Source organism: Piliocolobus tephrosceles, chromosome 16, assembly GCF_002776525.5.
Source record: "Piliocolobus tephrosceles isolate RC106 chromosome 16, ASM277652v3, whole genome shotgun sequence".
Taxonomy (NCBI): Eukaryota; Metazoa; Chordata; class Mammalia; order Primates; family Cercopithecidae; genus Piliocolobus; species Piliocolobus tephrosceles.
In genome coordinates, this window is record NC_045449.1 from 6,687,968 (window position 1) to 6,709,604 (window position 21,637).

Genomic DNA, 21,637 nt, shown 5'->3' on the forward strand with positions numbered 1-21,637 from the left:
TCGACAAACTGATTTTAAACCTTTTTGGTAAATACCTGAAAGTGGGATTTCAAGATCATATGGCAATTTTATGTTTAGTTTTTTTGAAGAACCTCCATACTGTTTTCCATATTGATCATGCTAATTTACATTCCCACCAACATTGTACAAGGGTTCCCTTTTCTCCACACTCTTGACAACATTTATCTTTCATATTTTTGATAAAAGCCATTCTGACCAGTGTGAGATGATGGATGTCTCATTATGGCTTTAATTTGCATTTCCCTAATGATTGGCAATATTGAGTATTTTTCATTATATCTATTGGCCATTTATATGTATTCTTTTGAGAAACGTCTTTATCCCTGGAATGCAAGGAGGGTTCAACATATGCAAGTCAATAAATGATATGCCACATTAACAGAATAAATGACAAAAATCATATGATCATCTCATCAGAAGCAGAAAAAAATTTGACAAAATTCAACATCCCTTAATCATAAAAACAATCACCAAATTAGGTATAGAAGATAGGTATCTCAACAATAAAAGCTATCCAGAGATGCTCACAGCTAACAGTGACTCAGCAGTGAATAACTGAAAGCCTTTCCCCCAAGATCTGGAACAAGACAAGGATGCCCACTCTCGCCACTTCCACTCAACATGGAATTGGAAGTCCTAGACAGAGCAATCAAGCAAGAAAAAGAAATAAAAAGTAAAATAGTGAAGGCCTTTTATTCAAAGGAATAAATGGAATTTTCACTGTTTGCCAACGACATGATCTCATATACAGAAAATCCTGTCAAAAAAACTGTTAAAACTAATAAATACAATAAAGTTGCAGGATGCAAAATCAATACACAAAAATCAGTAGCATTTCTATACACCAACAACAAATTATCTAAAAAGAAATCAAGAAATCACACTCACAATAGCTACAAAAAATAAGATAAAATAAAATACCCAGGAACAGATTTAACCAAGGAGACAAAAGACTTATACAACGAAAACTATAAGATGTTGATGAAACAAGCTGAATAAGACACAAGTAAATGGAAAGATATTTCATGTTCATGGTTCAGAAGAACTAATATTACTAAAATGTCTATACTACCCAAAGTGATCTACAAATTCAATGCAATCCATATGAAAATCCCAACATCACTTTTCATAGAAATTAAAAAAAAATCCAAAACTTCATATGGGGCTGGACATGGTGGCTTACACCTATAATCTCAGCACTTTGGGAGGCCGAGGTGAGAGGATCACCTGAAGTCAGGAGTTCAAGACCAGCCTAGCCAACATGGTAAAACCCCATCTCTGCTAAAAACACAAAAATCAGCCAGGCATAGTGATGCTCACCTGTAATCCCAGCTACTTGGGAGGCTGAAGGATGAGAATCCCTTGAAGCTGGGAGGCAGAGGTTGTAGTGAGCCCTGATCACACCACTTGCACTCCAGTTTGGGCCATAGAGTGAGACTCCGTCTCAAAAAACAAAACAAAACAAAAATTCATATGGATCTACAAAAACCTCAAACAACCAAGGCAATCATGAACAAAAAGGACAAAGCTGGAGGTATCACACCACTGGATTTCAAAGTACACCAAAGTATACTACAAAGCTATAGCAATCAAAACAACATCGTATTGGGGAAAAAAAAAAAAAAAAGACACATTGACCAATGGAGTGGAATAGAGAGCCTGGAAATTAACCTACTACTTTACAGTCAATTGATTTTCAGCAGAGGTACCAGAATATGCAACAGGAAAAGGACAGTCTCTTCAATAAATAGTGTTGGGAAAACTAAATTTCCACCTGCAGAAGAAGAAAATTGGACGCTGATCTCACACCATGTACGGAACTAAAAATCAACTTAAAATGAATTAAAGATTCAAATGTAATACCAGAAACTCTAAACTTACTGGAAGAAAACACAGGGAGGAAAAACTACATGACACTCTCCGGGCAACGATTATTTGGATGTGACCCCAAAATCACAGGCAACAAAAGCAAAAATAGACAAATGGGACTATATCAAACTAAAAAGCTTCTGCATAGCCAATGAAACAACCAATGGCGTGCAGAAACAACTCAGACTGGGAGAAAACAGCTGCAAGCCATACATCTGACAAGGGATTAATATCCAAAATACAGAAGGAGCTCAAATAACTCAATATTAAGAAAACAAGAAACCCAATTAGAAAATGAGCAAGGGAACTGAATAGATATTTCCACTCAAGTTTTTAAGACATAAACATACTTTGGCATAAACACTGTATTCTACGCAATTACCTTTTGTAAATAATTTTTGTAAAGCCATCAGCTATATATCCAAATGATTTTTCACCTGAGGTGTCAGACAGGAAAATGTTTATATCAATACATAAATCAAATCATGTGCACTGACATTATTAACCTAGAAGCAAGTGGCTGCATAGAGAATAGTAAGAGCAAGGATATTTAGTCCATACTTTCAAATGGGGCTTGATGATTTGAAACAATAAAGTTGTTCACTGGCAGAATTTCCCACCAAGTCTGTATAAATTATGTGCTATTTGATAAAAGATAGCCGCAATGAAGCTAATTTTTTTTATCTTCAGTATTTGCTTTTAAGAGAAAAATCCTGAAGCTTGTAGGGATGTCTAATACCAAAAAAGATGATGAAATGGTAGAGTATATTTAGCAATCACGGTGACTAAGCTCATGGTAACTGGCATATGTATAATTTTAGTTTGCAATCCAATTATTTAAACTAAAATGTTCTTGATCAGTTGAACATACTGTGAGTAGACAATCTCTTTCTCCGAGAAACAAGATGGAGAGATCTTCAGAGAATTGCCCCACTGAAGCTCACTGGCAAATGAGCTTTCTCCAGATTTTGCTGATTTCCTGAGTTCTTCCGTAATTCCTCAGTGCCCTGGCCATTTTCTGATAGATCATGGCCTTCCCGTTGCCCTTTCTTATTCTTCAAAGTTTGACAAATTTTTCTTCGTTTTTTGATACAAACTGGAAACTGCCTTTGGTTTTATCTACTTACTGAATACAGATGCCATCTTGGGATTATACCAAGATTTGTGAAGTTATTCAAACAGAGCATCTTCCTGCCTTGTCCTCCCTCTTGCTGGAAAACAGCAGACTGTACCAGCTGGCTTTCGGTTATGTTCCACAAAGATCAATGAATAGTTCCTTCAAAATAGAAATCTGCAGCATTATTTATTAAAGTTCTCCAATTATAAACAGATTCCTCTGTAAGCAACACTCCATAGCAGTTGGAATCTCCTCGGACATGGGGACAATCACTGATGAAAACCAGGTAAGTACAGCCATAAAAAAGGATGAGTTCATGTCCTTTGTAGGGACATGGATGCAGCTGGAAACCATCGTTCTCAGCAAACTATCGCAAGAACAGAAAACCAAACACCGCATGTTCTCACTCATAGGTGGGAATTGTACAATGAGAACACCTGGACACAGGGTGGGGAACATCACACACCGGGGCCTGTTGTGGGGAGGGGAGATGGGGAGGGATAGCATTAGGAGATATACCTAATGTAAATGACGAGTTAATGGGTGCAGCACACCAACATGGCACATGTATACATATGTAACAAACCTGCACGTTGTGCACATGTACCCTAGAACATAAAGTATAATAAAAAAAAGAAAGAAAGAAAACCAGGTACATTTTGAAGATCTCCAGTTGAATGTTGCCTCAGTACCTCAAAAGCATCTTCAAACGCTTGACCCAGCTTGTCTTGTTCAACACAAGTTAATGCTTCACTAATAAATTGATGATTCCGTCCGTCAGCGTCCAATCTAGCATGTACTTGTAGAAGTGGAAATAGTCTTCCCCTCCTTTGAAACACACACCTGCACCCCCTACCACCCACTTGAATTTTGTTAAAGCAGTTTTGAGTTGGGTTTCTGTCATCTGCTACTGAAAAATTCCTGAGTAATTTATACCTGAGAATAAGATAATTTAAGTAACAGGCCCTAACATATGAAAATAGCTGAGATAATGTGGGGTGCAAAACAGAGAGGAGATAATTATTCCCATTCCTAAATAATTATTTGAAAATTTTTGTTATACAGTAGAAATGCAACTGGCTATCCGATGGTTTGTTAAATCTTTGGACTCAGCCCCGAGAAAAATAGCAAGATATTGAACATTACTTGTGGCCTCAAATAATATTTTATGAGAAAAGCAGAAGTTCAGTCCAAGCTATACTATCTAAAAGCAGAGAGGGAATAATGAAACTTCATTTTTTAGAAAAATCTTTATACCTATACCTTGCAATCCTTGAGGACTGGGAGTCAGAATTTGAAAAGGCCAGATTCTGCATCCTAAGCTAAAATGTGTGAAGACAAAAGCAAAGAAATAAAGAAATACTATACTAAAATACTGGGAAAGAAATTGAAAAGGACACAACAAAATGAAAAGATATTCCAGGTTCATGAACTGAACTACTTAATATTGGTAAAATTATAATACTACTCAAAGCAATTTACAGATTAAATGCAATCCAATTACATTCTCTACAGAAATAGAAAAAAAAAATCTTAAAATGTATATGGAACCACAAAAGACTCCAAATAACCAAAGCAATCCTGAGCAAAAGGAACAAAGCTGGAGGCATTACACTACCTGACTTCAAATTTTATAACAAAGCTATAGTAACCAAATCAGTATGACACTGGCATAAAAACACAGAACAGACCAATGGGACAGAATAGAGAATGCACATGTAAATCCACACATTTACAGCCAACTCATCTTCAACAAAGGTACCAAGAACATATAATGGGGGAAAGGATAGACTTTTCAATAATGGTGCCAAGAAAACTAGATAACTATATGCAGAAGAATGAAACTAGATCCTTCTCTCTTACCATATACAAAAAAATCAAACCAAGATTGATTAAAGATTAAATCTAAGACCTCACACCATGAAACTACTAGAAGAAAACATTGAGGAATCACTCCAGGACATTGGTCTAGGTGAAGATTTTTTTATGTCAGATCTCAAAAGCATAGGCAAACAAAGTAAAAATAGACAAATGGGATTATACCAAGCTACAAACTTCTGCATAGCAAAGGAAATAATCAACAAAGCGAAAAGAAACCCCACAGAATGGCAGAAAATATTTGAAAACTAACCACCTGAGAAGCTGTTAATAACCAGACTGTATAGGGAGCTCAAACAACTCAATACCAAAGAAAAAAAAAATCCAATTTAAAAATGGGCAAAAGATCTGAGTAGATATTTCTCAAAAGAAGCCATACAAATGGCCAACAGGCATATAAAAAATGTTCAACATCACAAATTATCAGAGAAATGCAAATCAAAACCACAATGAGATATCATCTCGCCCCAGTTAAAATGGCTTTTATCAAGAAGACAGGCAATAACGCAGGCTGGCGAGGATGTGGAAGAAAGGGAACCCTTGTACGCTGTTGGTGGGAATGTAAATTAGTACAGCTACTACAGAGAACAGTTTGGAGGTTCCTCAAAAAACTAAAAATTGAACTACCATATGATCCAGGAATCCCACTCCTGGGTATATCTCCAAAGAAAGGAAATGAATATATCAAAGAGCTATCTGCACGCCCATGTTTATCACAGCAGTATTCACAATAGCCAAAATATGGAATGGATCTAATTGCCCATCAACAAATGAATGGCTAAAGAAAACGTGGTATATACACACAATGGAATATTATTCATCTGTAAAAAGGAGTAAAATCCTGTCATTTGCAGCAACACAAATAGAACTAGAGGTCATTATGTTAAGTGAAATAAGCCAAGCACAGAGAGACAAATACCACGTGTTCTCACTCATGTGGGAGCTCAGAAAAGTGGATCTCATGAAGGTAGAGAATAGATTGGTGGTTACCAGAAGCCAGCAAGGGTAGCAGAAGTAGGGGATTCAAAGAAGTTGATAAATGGATACAAATATAAAGTTGATAGAAGAAATAAGCTCCAGTGTTCAATAGATGTGTAGGGTGACTATAGTTTACAAAAAGATACTGTACACTTCAAAATAGATAGAAGAGAAAAATGCAAACATTTCTAGGATAAAGACAAATATTTAAGGTGATGGATATCCCAAGTACACTGATGTGATGTATACAAATTGTATGAACGAATTAAGTTATCGTGTGTACCCCGAAACTACGTAACTTATCCATCAATTTTTTTAATTGTTGAAAAAATGATGAATGAATAAATAAAATATTGGGTCTTGGATGAGCCAGAAAATTTGGGAAGTCTGATTCTCTCTCAAATATCATATTCTAGGTATTTTTTCCCAGACAAAAGCGTCATACCCCTTATAAAAATGCATCCAGTAGGTTATAATCTTGGGGGAAATGCCACATTATATAGCTTCATTTTCCCCTTTAAGTCTTTTTTTCTTTTCTTTTTTTTTTTTTTTTTTTGAGATGGAGTTTCGCTCTTGTCGCCCAGGCTGGAGTGTGATGGCACGATCTCGGCTCACTGCAACCTCCACCTCCCAGGTTCAAGCAATTCTCCTGCCTCAGCCTCCCAAGTAGCTGGGATTACAGGCATGCGCCACCACGCCCAGCTAATTTTTTTGTATTTTTAGTAGAGATGGGGTTTCTCCATGTTGGTCAGGCTGGTCTCGAACTCCCGACCTCAGGTGATCCACCCGTCTCAGCCTCCCAAAGTGCTGGGATTACAGGCGTGAGCCACAGCGCCCAGCTCCCCTTCAAGTCTTTCACATTGTCCAAATCTGACAGCAAAGAGAAAGCATAATTTTGGGAGATGAGGAAAAGCCAGAATAGATTATTGGCAAGAAATAGAAACCACAAGATGAGGATCAAGAATCAAGGGCCAGGTTTAGACAAGATCTCTGGATGTGGTTATTATGCCATAGAATCATCAAATTCATGTCAACTGAGGTTTTAAATACTGCCTAAAAACGCCAAGCCCGGAAATAGGTGTCTGTAATTCTTCAGTCCTTCAGTAAATACCCAGGCTATTAAAGTAGGTCATTCCCAGAAACGAAATCCCCCTCGCACTTCTCTTAGAGGTGGCTGTGGTGGACACAAAACATAGATATTTATCTTTGGAAGAAGGAGGTAGATCTGTTCTTGAAAATATATATAAAGTATAGTTGTATTTGGAGAAGCAGAGGCATTTTTGAAACTATATGTACAATTAGAATGGTATGTGAATATATATACAACCAAAGATACAGGGGGTAAAATGGGGTAAAAAATCTACTATTATTCACTATACAGCACTCATTCTCAACTACCTTCTCAGATCTAAACTCTACTTTTCTGTGGAGAACCCCTTCCCTGTGGTGAGGACAGGGCCAACACTGACTTGTCACCATGACGACATCAGTGGGTACATGACCTAGACTCAGCAAATTATGCTACCTACAACATCGGCTACCATGATCATTTAAGACCTGGACATGAAATCTAACGTAGGTTCTCCATGGACATTTTCTGAAAGGTATTAGAGAGTGGGCATAGTGGCTCACACTAGTAATTCCAACATTTTGAGAGGCTGAGGTGGGAGGATTGCTTGATCCCAGGAGTTCGAGACCAGACTGGGCAACATAGGGAGACCTTGTTTCTATGAAAAATTTAAAAATTAGCTGGAGGCCAAGGCGAGCGGATCACAAGGTCAGAAGATCGAGACCATCCTGGCTAAGACGGTGAAACCCCATCTCTACTAAAAATACAAAAAAATTAGCCAGGCATGGTGGTTGGTGCCTATAGTCCCAGCTACTCGGGAGGCTGAGGCAGGAGAATAGTGTGAATCCGGGAGGCGGAGCTTACAGTGAGCTGAGATCTCACCACTGCACTCCAGCCTGGGCGACAGAGTGAGACTCTTTAAAAAAAAAAAAAAAAAAAAAAAAAATTAGCCAGGCATGGTGATGCATACCTGCAGTCCCAGCTACTCAGGAGGCTGAGTGGGAGGATCGCTTGAGCCTGGGTGGTCAAGGCTGTGGTGAGCTGTGATTGCACCACTATACTCCAGCCTGGGCAACAGAGCAAGACCCTGTCTCTAAATAAATAAATAAATATAAAAGTAATTTTTTATTATACTTTAAGTTCTGGGATACATGTGGAGAACGTGCAAGTTTGTTACATAGGTATACACGTCCCATGGTGGTTTGCTGCACCCATCAACCCGTCATCTACATTAGATATTTCTTCTAACTATTCCTTTAAAATGAAAGGTATTAGGAAGATTTCTTTCCACTGTCAGTCAGGAGATGAGATGGATGTGGTGCTACTGAAGGTCGCCTTGCCACTCTGCAGTAAAAGAAATCTCTGCAACTAATTTGAGGGAATCACAGCTGACAGATGTAAAGACGACCCAGAGCCCTCCTCACACTGTTAGAATTCCTGGAACTAAACAAATCACTCCTTTTACCTTCCAGCTATGTAAGCCTCCTCCTCAAAAAAAAAAAAAAAAAAAAAAAAAATCATTTTTTGTTTAAGCTGGTGTTTGGTTTTCTGCAATTTAAAGCTTTAAAAATCCAACTCAACAGCAACAAAACACAACCCAATTTAAAAAGGGACAAAAGACTTCAACAGACATTTCTCTGAAGATATATAAATGGCCAAAAAGCACACACAAAGATGTTCACTGTCATTAGTTATTAGAGAAAGGCAAGTCAAAAGCACAATGAGATACCATTTTACACCCACGAGGATAGCCATTTCTTAAAAATAGAGAATCAATGTCGGTAAAGATGTGGAGAAATTGGAACCTTCATACATTGCCGGCGGGGATGAAAAATGGTGTGACCACTGTGGAAAACAGTTTGGTGATTCTTCAATAAATTAAACACAGAATTATCATATGACCTAGTAATTCCACTCCTAAATATGTACCCAAGAGAACAGAAACCAGGTGTTCAAATAAAAACATTTCCATTTGTTCACAAAATGTTATACACCAATGAACACTGCAGCTCTATTCACAATACCCAAAAGGTTAAAACAATCTAACTGTCCACCAACAGATGAATAAACAAAATGTGTTTTGATATCATAAAGTTAAATGTTATTCACCCATTAAAAGGAATGAATGAAAAATACAACATGGATGACCCTCAAAAACATTATGCTAAGCTGGCCGGGCGTGGTGGCTTACGGCTGTAATACCAGCACTTTGGGAGCCCGAGGCAGGCAGATCACGAGGTCAGGAGTTCGAGACTAGTCTGACCAACATGGTGGAACTCCGTTTTTACTAAAAATACAAAAATTACCTGGGCATGGTGGCATGCACCTGTAGTCCCAGCTACTCAGGAGGCTGAGGCAGAATAGCTTGAACCCAGGAGGCGGAGGTTGCAGTGAACTGAGATTGTGCCACTGCACTCCAGCCTGGGAGACAGAGTGAGGCTCTGTCTCAAAAAAAAAAAAAAAAAATTATGCCAAGTAAAAGAAGCCAGACACCAAAGACCACATACGGAATGATTCCATTTATATGAAATGTCCAGAATAGGCAAATTCAGAGAGAGAGAAAGCAGATTAGTGGTTGCCAAGTGCTGAGAAGAGAGAGAAATGGAGAGTGACTGCTTAGTTAGCATTTCTGTTTAGGGTGATTTTTAAAAGTTCTGGACCTAGAGGTGATGGCTGCATAACATGGGTGAATAGGCATAATGCCACTGAATTGTACACTCTAAAATGGTTAAAACTTCACCATAATTTTAAAAACATAAAGGGACCTGACTAATTTAAGCTCCCTCTGCACCATGTAGTCAGGAACTAGGACTTAGAGCTGGTATAGAGTGGAAATTTGTCAAATAAAAATAGCTATCATTTCGGATTCTTAATGAGTCACCAACTGTCCTAAGTATTATTTTACATATTGTAATGAATGCTTTGTGAAACAAAAGCTTTTGTGGTTGTTTCTGATTATAAATTTTATCTTTTTTAAACTTTTACTTTAGGTTCGGGTTACACATGCAGGTTTGTTGTATAGGTAAACTGAGTATCATGGGGTTTTGGTGTACAAACTTTTATCACCCAGCTGATAAGCATAGTACCCAATAGGTAGTTTTTGATCCTCAGCCTCCTCCCACTCTCCACCCTCACAAAGGCCTCAGTGTCTATTGTTCCCTTCTTTGCATCCATGTGTACTCAACGTTTAGGTCCTGCTTCTAAGTGAGAACATGCAGTATTTGGTTTCCTGTTCCTGCATTAGTTCACTTAGGATAATGGCCCCCAGCTCCTTCCATGTTGCTGCAAAGAACATGATCTTGTTCTTTTTTACGGATGCAGAGTATTCCATGATGTATATGTGCCACATTTTCTTTATCCAGTGTATTGATGATGGGCATTTAGGTTGAGTCCATGTCTTTGCTATTGTGAGTAGTGCTACAATGAACATATGAGTGCATGTGTCTTTATTGTAGAACAATTTATTTTCGTTTGGGTATTGATATGGTTTGGCTGTGTCCCCACCCAAATCTCATCTTGAATTGTAGCTCCCTTATATAATTCCCATGTGTCATGGGAGGAACCCAGTGAGAGCTAATTGAATCATGGGGGCAGGTTTTTCCCAAGCTGTTCTCATGATAGTGAATAAGTCTCACGAGATCTGATGGTTTTAGAAAGGGCAGTTCCCCTGTACACACTCTCTTGCTTGCCACCATGTAAGATGTGCCTTTGTTCCTCCTTCACCTTCCGCCATGATTGTGAGGCCTCCCTGGCCATGTGGAACTATGAGTCCACTAAACCTCTTTTTCTTTATAAATTACTCAGTCTTGGGTATGTCCTTATAGCAGCAAGAGAATGGACTCTTGCAGGTATATACCCAATGAGATTACTGGGTTAAATGGGTAGTTCTGTTTTTCAGTTGAGAGGCTCCACACTGCTTTCCACAGTGGCTGAACTAATTTGCATTTCCACCAGCAGTGAATAAGCATTCCCTTTCTTCTGCAATCTCACCAGCATCTGTTATTTTTTAACGTTTTAATCATAGCCATTCTGACTGGCGTGAGATGGTATCTCATTGTGGTTTTGATTTGCATTTCTCTAATGATTAATGATGTTGGGCATTTTTATGTTTGTTGGCCACATGTATGTCTTCCAAAAGCTTTTTTTCATAATGAAATTAAACTTTTAGATTTGCTAGCCATTTCTGTTTTTAAGAAGAGAGCTTTTAAAGTACCTCAGAGTAGCCTTTTTTCAATTTGGGGAGGTATACAGTTTGATCACTTAGTTACACAAAAGCAAGAACCCACCTATTGTTTTAGAGAAAATAGCAGGATTTTCTTTTGTGGGGGTTGGGAGGGGTAGGGAAGATTAACAGGGAACAAAAGTTTAAATGTTGTTGGTAGAAAAAAGTAGGTGGTACCCCCTTGCCTCCTAAAACAAGGACCTTCAGGAAGAGAATAAGGATCCGAGTGATTTCCCTTTGATTTTCTAACTTACTGACGTATTTCTAACAAATTGGAGTATCTCCAACTGAAGTAAGCTGGCCCTCAGATAACCCCAGAGAAATCTTAAGAGGGCCAGAGGTCTGGAATACGCGATCTGGAGTCAACACAAGGGCTAGGTTAACATAGAAGAGAACTTAGTCTGTATCTCATGCTTAACACCAGCCCTGACCAAGCACTTGAACTCTGAGCCCGCCTAGGTGAAAATGACTGCTTATATATGTGACCTGAAGGGATCTGAACACTTCTATGGCTTGACGCCTGACTGGAAGTAATGCTGGAGAGAAGAGGTATCACACCCTGAGAATTGCTGACTTCGAAGTTGAGGTGATTCCTGAAACAGGGCCAACCTTTAAATAAGCTCCTCACCTTTCTGTTTTCACCAACATCTCCAGGAAGTGATGAAGACAAAAACACCAGGGGAGGATAGGGCATTTAGAGGACGAATCAGCCTTTCTTGTTTCTTCCCTCACAGTCAGTATTAATAAAGACAAATTCCTTTAGACTATCACAAGAAGATACTGCAGAGGAAATATGAAGCTTCTTGCAATTAAGAGATCATGATCATTATAATTTGAGCATCAAAAGACTGGATGAAAAGAGATGTGGCCAGAGTTCTAGTTCTTGTTTTGGAGGACTAGATGGTATCAGATTAACCCCTCTGCCAAAATTATGTATAAACTCGGGGCAAAATATAACAAACAAGTCTTTGAAGGGACTGGGGATAAACCTAAGCAGGCAGAAACTGAGCAGGGAACAGACAGTCCTCATATGAAGGAAGCACGTGAGATGAGCCTCACATTTACTAAGATGTTTCTCCTGAGGGACTTCCCAGCTTGCTGCTGCACACAGCGGAAGAGATCTCAAACAGAAAGCTGCAATGTTAGGGGATGTGGAGCTAGCGACTGGAGTGTGGGGCTTCCAAAGAAGCTGGAAACTGAGGAGGAAATTCCCAGAAAACGGGGACCTATGGAGGGAAAACCCAAAATCTGCTTCAAATCCCCTTCAAATCCTCAGCTGACTCCTAACCTTCATGTGCACAGGAGAGAATCTAAGGAATGCAGCAAAAAAACCAGCAGCTCGGAGGCTATAAAGCTGAACATATTTTAGCAGCTTCCTACTCTTAAAGGCATCTGAGAAATCCTGTGGCCAGCCAGGTCCAGGTCTGTTCTGCCCATGAGCAGTAAAGCAGTCACAGTGACACAGGTTTTGCAAAAGATTTATTTGCAGAGCTGCCAAGTGAGGATGTAGGAGAACAGCTCTCAAATCTGCCTCCCCAAAGGTAAGGCTTACAGGTATTTCTGGGTTAGGGAAATGGGATGGTCTAAGGGTTGGGGAAGGTGATTGGCAGTAGGGAAAAATGAAGTCACCAGTCTGTTCTGTGCAAGCAGAGCCGGAGTTCCTGGCATTTCACAGGACACATGTACAGAAAATGGCAGCATTAGCATGATCTGAAAGTAGGACTTTTGGTGCTTTGACATCAAAAGGTCACCTCTTGAGCACTTGAGCAGGCCCAGCTGATGCGCTGGTGGTCTCAATCAGTTTGAACTGAACAGTAGCTAGCCTAAGCTTCTAAAAGACAAGAGAAGTGACCACTACCATGGTGACCTATGAATGTTATCTATAAAGTAGCCAGAGAAGGTTACGTTTTAGTGTTCAGAGGGGAGGCCTTCAGCTACCACCACCATCAGCTTCATGGAGAAAGAGAGAACAAACTAAAAGCAAGCAATCAAAAGCAAGCAGGGCAGGCCAACCTGATCAAATGAGTCCCTGGGTTTCAATCCCTTATCTTTTGCATTTGTGTACTGAAATATTTACTAGGAAATGAGGTGATGGCCTCAATTAGCTTCAAATCAATTACGAAGAGTAAAGAGGAAACAAGATTGGCCATGTGTTGATAATTATCAAAGCTGAATCATGAGCAAACAGGTCTTTATGCTGTTTGTTCACCTCCTCATATAAATAGTCCTTAAAAATCAGATTGCTTACAAAATAGCAATGGTTGGACTTACAGTTAACTTCTCAGGTGTCTCAAAACATCTTTGGAAAGCAGAACAGTGAAATGACACCTTCTAGGAATTGTGCACATGTGTGAGGACATAATGTCTTTGTTTTGTCCCCAGAAATCCCTCAATAATGGAAATTCTAAATTATACATATATATTATATAATTTAGATATATATAAAATATATATTAGCTATTACATATATATTAGATGTATATATATAATTATATATATATATTTTTTGGAGACAGAGTTTCACTCTGTTGCTCAGGCTGGAGTGCAATAAGTTTACAAAAAGTTTGAAGATAACGATGAAAAATATTGTGTATAAAAATTTAGAATTAAAAGCAGACTCAAAGAGGTATCTGTACACCAATGTTCACAGAGGTATCGTCCACAATAGCCAAGAGGTGGAAACCAGCCGAGTGTTCGTGGATGGATAAATGGATATACCAAATGTGATATATACAGAGAGTGGAATATTAAGCCATAAAAAGGAATGGGATTATAATACATCCTAAAACATGGATGAACCTTGAAAACATGTTAAGTGAAACAAACCAGACACAAAAGGATAAATGCTGTGTGATTCCACTTATATAAAGTACCTAGAATGAGTGAATTGTTAGAAATAGGAAGTAGATTAGAGATTCTCAGGGGCTGAGAACACAGGAGAATGGAAAGTTATTGTTTAATAGGTATAGAGTTTCTGTTTGAGATGAAGTTCTGGAAACGGACAGTGGTACTGTTGCACAATAGTATGTACATACTTAATGCAACTGAATTGAACACTTAAAATTACTAAAATGGTAAATTTTATATTATGTATATTTTACCACAAAAAGTATATATCCACATATATAAACCACATACATATACAGATATAAACATACACACTATATATAATATATATCTAGTAAATAGTTTTTCTTCTATCAACTGCAGAAACAAAAAATTGAAGGCAGCAGTATGTCTAGAGAAAGTGGTTCACTTCACATTGATTAAATGTTCAATTCATCAGGAAGATAGGAGTTTAAATTTCTGTGACCCTTATAATCTCAAAACATATGAAATAAATACTGAACTACATGGGGAAGCAGACAAGACCACAATCATAGCAGGAAATTTAATACACCTTCCTGAATAATTGATGGAACGAGAAGATGAAAAATCAGTAAGAACGTAGATTGGAACACAATTAATAGACTTGATCAAGAGGACATTTATGGAACACAGCACCCAACACTGCGTACCACACATTCTTTTCAGGAACACACAGGACCTTTACAAAGTGAATCACGCTGGACAATGAAGTCAGTCTCAGTTAGGAGATTGCAATCAGGCAAGACATGCTATGGGTGGTATGAGCAAACAAGCCAGACTTCAACAGAAATGACCTGTTTTGAAGACGGCATGATATTAACACAGGGATTGACAAGTAGAACAATTGGAATAGAAGAATGAGAGCCCCAAAACAGGCATATATGGACACTTCATTTTCAACAGAGGTGGTGTCACCAGCTGAGGGTAGTTGACCAGGTTTTGAACAAACAACTGGACAAAATGGACAAAGCAAGGCAGCAAAAGCAGAGATTTGTTTTAAACGAAAGTACACTCCACAGCGGGGGAGTGGGCTCATGCAAGCCGCTCAAGGGCCTTGGTTACAGAATTTTCTGGGGTTTCAATTCCCTCTAGGAGTTTCCCATTGGCCCCCGACCAGTCTGATTGGTTGCAGGAGGTGGCCAATCAGAGGTACTTTCATTTTTCAACTGCCAGGCAGAAAAAGGAGGGGCAGCCACTGTCCCGCAGAAAAAGGGGGGTTGAAGAGTAGCCTCTGATATCCAGTGAGCATGAATCGGCCTTAGGTTTCCTGCCTCCAGACCCTATTCTCCTGCCTTATTTCCCCTCTGAGAGACATGATCCCTGTAAGCCTTTATGTGAGGCAGAGGGACTGATGGTCTTCTTTCTGTAACTGCTTCACACTGACTTGACTGACAGTCCCTACCCATTGGGAATCACGGAACTCTCACCGTGCTGTCTAGTGAAGACAGGGTAGTTTCTTGATGGCCAGGGGTGGTGAATTCATTTGGAACTGGCTGGAAACCTTACTGCACGATCATCTCCAGGCAAGAGGAAATGAATTTGGTTAAAAGATTTCATGGGAACTTCAGGAGGTGGATACCTATGCTGTCAGGAATGTGTGTTATAGAAATGAATTAAAATATTCTACTTAATTACTAGGAAGGAATTGATTCCAACTGTTTGAAAGAAGGCAATTAATCTGCAAAAAGATACAAAAACATGGCTACTATTATCCAGCCTACAGTAACTATGCAACAAAAACACCAAGGAAAGCTGGTAGGCATTTATCTTTTGGCTGTCTCGAAACAGGTACTTCAGGGCTGCCACAGGTTCACAGGTGTAGTGGTTGATGGGAACTTCAGGTTCCAGGTCCGGGGCTTCAGGTATCACAGACTTGATCCTTGAAAGGTGTATCCAACTATCTAATCCTAGTACTTTGACTGCAGAAGGCGTGGCCAGTGTCACGGAAAACGGTGCCTTCCATTTGGGTTGTCATTGCTGAGCAGGTGACCCCTCCTTCCATGCTTTAACAAGCACCTTATCTCCTGGCCTGATTTGGGGTTGCTAGTTAGTTCCCAGTATGGCAAGCCTTTGAGTTCCAAACTTCTGTAAAACCTGCTGACATTGTCCTAGGTTAACTAGGTATTTTACTAAACCAGCTGTTTCTGAATCAGTAATTAGATCATTAGTTAAGAAAAGCCTTCTGTAATCCCAGCACTTTGGGAGGCCGAGGCAGGCAGATCACCTGAAGTTAGGAGTTCAAGACCAGCCTGACCAATATGGAGAAACCCCCATCTCTACTAAAAATACAAAATTAGCCGGGCGTGGTGGTGCATGCCTGTAATCCCAGCTACTTGGGAGGCCGAGGCAGGCGAATGGCTTGAACCCGGAAGGCAGAGGTTGCAGTGAGCCAAGATCGAGGCATTGTACTCCAGCCTGGGCAACAAGAGAGAAACTCCATCTCCAAAAAAAAAAAAAAAAAAACTAATAGCCTTCGTATAACATTTCATATGGGCTTATATTAATTTTTGCTCTAGGGGTATTACAGATTTTTAAGAGAGCTAGGGGCAGTCAGCTGACCTAAGCTTCTGATGTTTCCTGATCAAGCTTAGCTAACAATCGTTTCAGAGTCTGGTTAATCCTTTCTACTTTCCCAGAGGATTGAAGCCTCCATGCTGAATGTAAATACTATTTGATTCTGAGAGCCTTAGCAACCCCTTGAGTTATTTGGGAGATAAAGTATGGGCCATTATCACTTCGGAGACTCTGAAGTAACCCAGACTGGGGGATTATTTCTTTTAAGAGAACCTTATAACCACAGTAGCCTTCTCTGATCTGGTAGGGTAAGCTTCGACCCAACCAGTAAAGATATCTATTAGCACTAACAAAGCTTATATCCTCTGCCAGCTGACATGTGTGTGAAGTCTAATTACCCATCTTTTCCTGGGTATGTTCTGTCAGCGTCCTCTAGTAGAACTCCCCTCTGGACTGGTTCTGTTAGAGGAGGCATTTTGTTTCCTGGGCTGTTCCGTGCACACAGTGAGCAGGTTTGACAGACAAGCTTAACCACAGAAGCTAAGTTAGGCCCAATGAAGAGCCTGTTAACCATGGCCAGGGTGGCTTCTCTCCCCATATGGAAAGAGTCATGCAGGGATTTTATAATTCTCCATCAGGCTGCTTGAGGGAGATGTGGGTTTGATGCCATATACCACCAGGATCCTTGTTTTTGTCCCCCTTGCTCCTTTATGAACTGTTCTTCCTGTGGTGTGTCTTCAGGCTCCACTGGGGAATCACAGAAAAGAAGTAGAGCTGGAATCTGTTGGGACTGCACCCTGAGAACGACGGCTTTCGCTTCCCTATCAGCCTTTCTGTTTCCTTGTGCTGTAAGGGTTAAGTCCCTTTGATGCCCCCTACAATGAATTACAGCTACAGCCTTTGGCAGGTGTATTGCTTCCAAAAGCTGCAGAATTTCAGGCCTCTGCTTTATAGGGGAGTGTTTGCTAGTTAGCAGCGCCCTTCCTTTTCATACTGTAGCATGAGTATGGCAAGGGTTACCTTGCCTCGTGGAACCTCCCTTACTTCATCATCATTTACTGCCTTAGTTACTCCCTTTCTCATTCCTCCAAGGAGAGCTGCAAGAAATTTAGCCCAGTTGTTCATTCTTATGGGAGCATTATAGTCCCAATTAGGATCACTTGTGGGGACTGTATCTGGGCCCAGGTGATTGCCCTGAGGGTTTGGGGCAAATAAATCGTCTGCTTCCCGGTGGGCAGCCTCAAAAGATTCATTCCTTTTCAAAGGGGGTGCAGGAGGTTGCTAGAATGAACTGAACATTTCTCCGTGAGAGATAAAGGCTAAGGTCAAAGTTTGGAATCCATCTGCTCATTTCCTGGGATTCTCAGAAGAGCTTCCCAGCTTTCCCTGACATTGTTGTATATCAGTTACAGAGAAGGGGGCCTGCACTAGGACTGGCCCCTCCGCTCCTGCTACTTCCTGACGGGGTAGCAGGGCTGGAGGGAGAGTGGAATATGGGGTTCCCCTCCGAGTGTGAGGGGGAACTAGTAGGGTGTTCAGTGTTTGGGTTTTAGCCTCAGGAGCACTTGGCAAGGAGCTACATGGGGGCGGTTATGTTCACCCTGAAAGACAGGTGGCCCTTATAAAGGGGGTCGTCTATAATACCTAGTCCTGCCTTTGGACTTTCTTTGCGGGAATAATTAGGTTTTGGCGTAGGGCCGTGAAGGCCTGTACATATGGTATTTCGGACCATTTGCCCTGCCAGAAAACAGCTGCTGAAAGACTGAAAAAGAAAAGGGCTCAGGTCCCTCTCCCAAACCGGGTGGTGGTGATGAGGTGCTTCCACGCGGAAACCTTTCAGTTTCCCTGGAGAGTGGCCCCGACCAGAAACCTGCGGTTGCCTCCATGCCTAGGCGCTGCCCACCGAGGGTCCCGAGTTGGAAAGGAAAAGAGAGAGAAAGAGGAAAAAGAGAAAAATAAATCCCAAACGTTGGGCCTACCTCCTGGCTGCTTCACCAAAATATGTTACCGGTTGAGGGTAGTTGGCCAGGTTCTTGGCGTTTTAAACAAAGCAATTGGACAAAACACACAAACCAAGGCAGCGAAAGCAGAGAGTTACTCCAACAAACGAGAGCGGGCTCAGGCAAGCAGCTCTAAAACCTGTTACTGAATTTTCTGAGGTTTAAATACCCTCTAGAGGGTTCCCATTGGCCCCCGACCAGTCTGATTGGTTGCAGGAGGAGACCAATCAGAGGTACTTTGATTTTTCAACTGCCTCGCAGAAAAAAGGAGGAGTTGAAAAGGGATGAATCGGGCTTGGGTTCCGAACCTAAGTCCGCTTCAACCCCTCCTTTCCCTCATAAGCAGCATGAATCAGCCTTCGGTTCCCCGCCCCCAGACGCTATTCTCCTGCCTCAGTGGTAGTGTAGATCAGGCGAGGAAGTAGAAATTCTGATAGACAGTGCTGGGACGGGAAGTGTCCATATGGAAAAGAATGGAACTTGACATCATACATAAATGAATTACAAGTGGATTAAAGGTCTAAACATAAAAGGCAAAAACTAAGCAATGCATCTAGAAGTGTCAAACTACAAACATTTGCAAGGAAGTGATTGTCACACGTTTGGAGAGTGGTTACTTCCCAGAAGAGGAAGAGGTTTATTGCAGGTAGGGGATGGAGTCGGGAAAGGGACTGTGTCCATTTTCTAACTCTTGGACTGGGTTGTAACTATCTGGGTACTTTTTAATTTGCTTTAAATTATTTTTTAAATTGTGTATAAATATGGTGGCCTTTTGTACATTTTATACAGTCCATACTAAAAATGGTTAAAAAAAAAATCATGACATATTTATTTACAGATAGCCACCACCATAAGTTAAATCATTGAGTAACTTTTTTTTTTTTTTTTTGAGGTGGAGTCTCGCTCTGTTGCCCAGGCTGGAGCGCAGTGGCCGGATCTCAGCTCACTGCAAGCTCCGCCTTCCGGGTTCACGCCATTCTCCTGCCTCAGCCTCCCGAGTAGCTGGGACTACAGGCGCCCGCCACCTCGCCCGGCTAGTTTTTTGTATTTTTTAGTAGAGACAGGGTTTCACCGTGTTAGCCAGGATGGTCTCGATCTGCTGACCTCATGATCCGCTCGTCTCGGCCTCCCAAAGTGCTGGGATTACAGGCTTGAGCCACCGCGCCCGGCCCCCTCATTGAGTAACTTAAAGCTCACAAGTAATATTTAAGAGTACCTAGAAACTTCTTTTCCTCCTAAAAAATAAATATAGTCAAAAAGAACAAGAGCCCTCAAAAGTGTTAGTCCAAACTGCACCATTTTGTAAGTCCCCCACCATTTCACAGACCTTGGTCAAAGTGGAACATTCCACGGGGGTTCGGGCCCTGAGAAACAGCCTGCCTCTTATCCTATTCTGCTAGGAGAAAATGCAAGGAACACCACACTCCACCAGAACAAGGGCCAAACCGCCTGATCAAGGGAACATCTTATCAATATCCTGTCAGGCAGCAAGCCATACTGCCCAGGCCTCTCCCGCCCACACCTGTAAGTACTCCAGCCTGTAAGCAGCAGTGGGCACTGACATTAAACTGGTCCCCTACCTCTACAAGTTTATCCTGGACATAAATGCCTGCGTTTGCTGTTGAGCCATTCTCTCTTTCTCTATCGCTCCCTCTCTCTCTCTCTTTTTTTTTTTTTTTTTTTTTTTTTTTTTTTTTTTTTTTTTTTTTTTTGAGGTGGAGTTTTGCTCTTGTTGCCCAGGCTGGAGTGCAATGGTGTGATCTCAGCTCACCGCAACCTCCATCTCCTGGGGTTCAAGCGATTCTCCCGCCTCAGCCTCCTGAGTAGCTGGGATTACAGTCATGCGCCACCATGCCCAGCTAATTATGAATTTTTAGTAGAAATGGAGTTTCTCCATGTTGGTCAGGCTGGTCTCGAACTCCCCACCTCCGGTGATCCACCTGCCTTGGCCTCCCAAAGTGCTGGGATTACAGGCTTGAGCCACTGCACCCGGCCTGTGTGTCTTTCTTTAACCCTCGCCTCTGTTCAAAACCTAACAAAAAGCACAGGCAACAAAATTAAAAATAGACAATTGGGATTACATCAAACCAAAAAGACACAACTGACCAGCACTAACATTAAAACAGAGATCTTAAGACTGACAAAACAGACTCTTTGTAGCAACAAGATAATAAATTTCAACCTGACTCTAGTATAGCCTCATATGCCAGGTAGTAGACCCTGAAAGAAATCAAAGGATTTCACCCCAAAATAGATTTCTTTGACATACTTTGAAATGGCCTCGCAAAGCTGTCTCTTGTGGGGAAAATCTACATCCTGTAGAGCATCCCCTTCCCTTTCTGGGTCGTTTCCTGATCCAGGAGAGATGAACTAAGAGTCTGGCACCTTTTTAGCTCTGGTAAGAGACATGCTTCACCTATGCTCTCTGAAATCTGCTGCCGGGAGACTTTGTCTGCATAACAAGAACTGAGGCAAGACAGGAAAGCCCCCAAAGTGAGGCTAAGCCCTGAAGGGGTCTTGGCTTCACCCAGGAAAGAATTCAAGAGTGAGCTGCTGCTGTTAAATAGCAGCTTTCATTGAAGCAGCAGTGTACCAGCAGCAGCAGAGGTCCTCCTCCTTTACCCCATAGGCAGTGTGCCCAGAGTAGCAGCTCAGAGGCAGGTCTGCACTCATACCCACTTCTAATTATATGCAAATTAAGGGGGTTATGCAGAAATTTCTAGAATGAGGGTGAGAGCTTCCCAGTTGTCAGGTCGTTGCCATGGAAAGGGGCAGTAACCTCCAGGTGTTGCCATGGCAATGGTCAACTGATGTGGCACACTGGTGTGTGTGTCTTATGAGGAGGTGCTTCTGCCCCACTCCACCTGCCCCGCACCCCAACCCGTTTTTAGCTAGTCTTCAACTGGTCTGGTGTCCTAGCCCCACCTCTAGAGTCAAGTCCTGCCTCCCACCTCAGAATCCACAACCCCTTATCTTAACCCAGACAATTCCTTTCTATTGATTCCAGGTCCTTAGAAAATAACAACTTGGCCGGGCGCAGTGGCTCACGCCTGTAGTCCCAGCACTTTGGGAGGCCGAGGTGGGTGGACATCTGAAGTCAG

General features: G+C 41.2%; 1 pseudogene; it reads right to left on the reverse strand.

The window, feature by feature from the left end:
* Positions 1 to 2,659: 2,659 nt before the first annotated feature.
* LOC111521268 lies at positions 2,660 to 4,323 on the reverse strand (annotated as a pseudogene).
* Between the last annotated feature and the right edge of the window lie 17,314 nt (positions 4,324 to 21,637).